The sequence below is a fragment of the Etheostoma spectabile genome, chromosome 8, assembly GCF_008692095.1.
Source record: "Etheostoma spectabile isolate EspeVRDwgs_2016 chromosome 8, UIUC_Espe_1.0, whole genome shotgun sequence".
In the NCBI taxonomy this organism is placed as follows: Eukaryota; Metazoa; Chordata; class Actinopteri; order Perciformes; family Percidae; genus Etheostoma; species Etheostoma spectabile.
In genome coordinates, this window is record NC_045740.1 from 33465183 (window position 1) to 33465899 (window position 717).

Sequence of the window (717 nt, forward strand, 5' to 3'; positions counted from 1 at the left end):
AACAAGGGTTACATACGTAACCCGAGACGTTTTGATGTGTGTTTGTATGAATAAGTGCTCAATAACCCATCAGTACAAACAACGCAAATGTGTTGAATTATGGAGAAATAATACCCAACATATCTGACAATTTTTCAGATCATTTTGAAATATTTGACATGGAAAAACAAGAAAACAAGAAATTATGGACAGTTTGTATGATGCATGTACAATGATACTAGTAATAGTAGTAGTAGTAACTACTACTAATGATATTTCATATGTGTTTATATATATGCATGATTGTAATTGAACACAAAGTATGAAAGCATACTAGAAAATATACCTAGTATACTTTTTCATATTTCCAGAATGCACTAAAATTTTGATAAATTTCACAAGTATTTTTTTCTTCAGAATATATCGGCAATATAATAATAATGATAATACATTTTTTTAAAGGCGCCTTTCTCTGCACTCAAGAACGCCGTACAGGGTACTCATACACTCATACATACAACAGCCAAAAAAATGCTATACAACAAAAACAACATGAATATGACGCATTCAGGGTCAGTAGCCTGTAGTCTTTTGTACCATGGCTGCTGATGCTTCAAGGATTTTTCAATCAATCTTTGTTTATATATCACTTTTCATACATGTCAATGTACACAAAGTGCTTCATACAACACATACAATACACACACACACAGATATACACATACAGTACACACACTA

At 31.5% G+C, this 717-nt stretch overlaps 1 protein-coding gene across 2 annotated transcripts in view; it reads right to left on the reverse strand.

The window, feature by feature from the left end:
• The window catches only part of LOC116694544 (NACHT, LRR and PYD domains-containing protein 12), a 16072-nt gene that overhangs the window by 15006 nt on the left and 349 nt on the right, over positions 1-717 (reverse strand). The gene's annotated exons all lie outside the window — the stretch shown is intronic.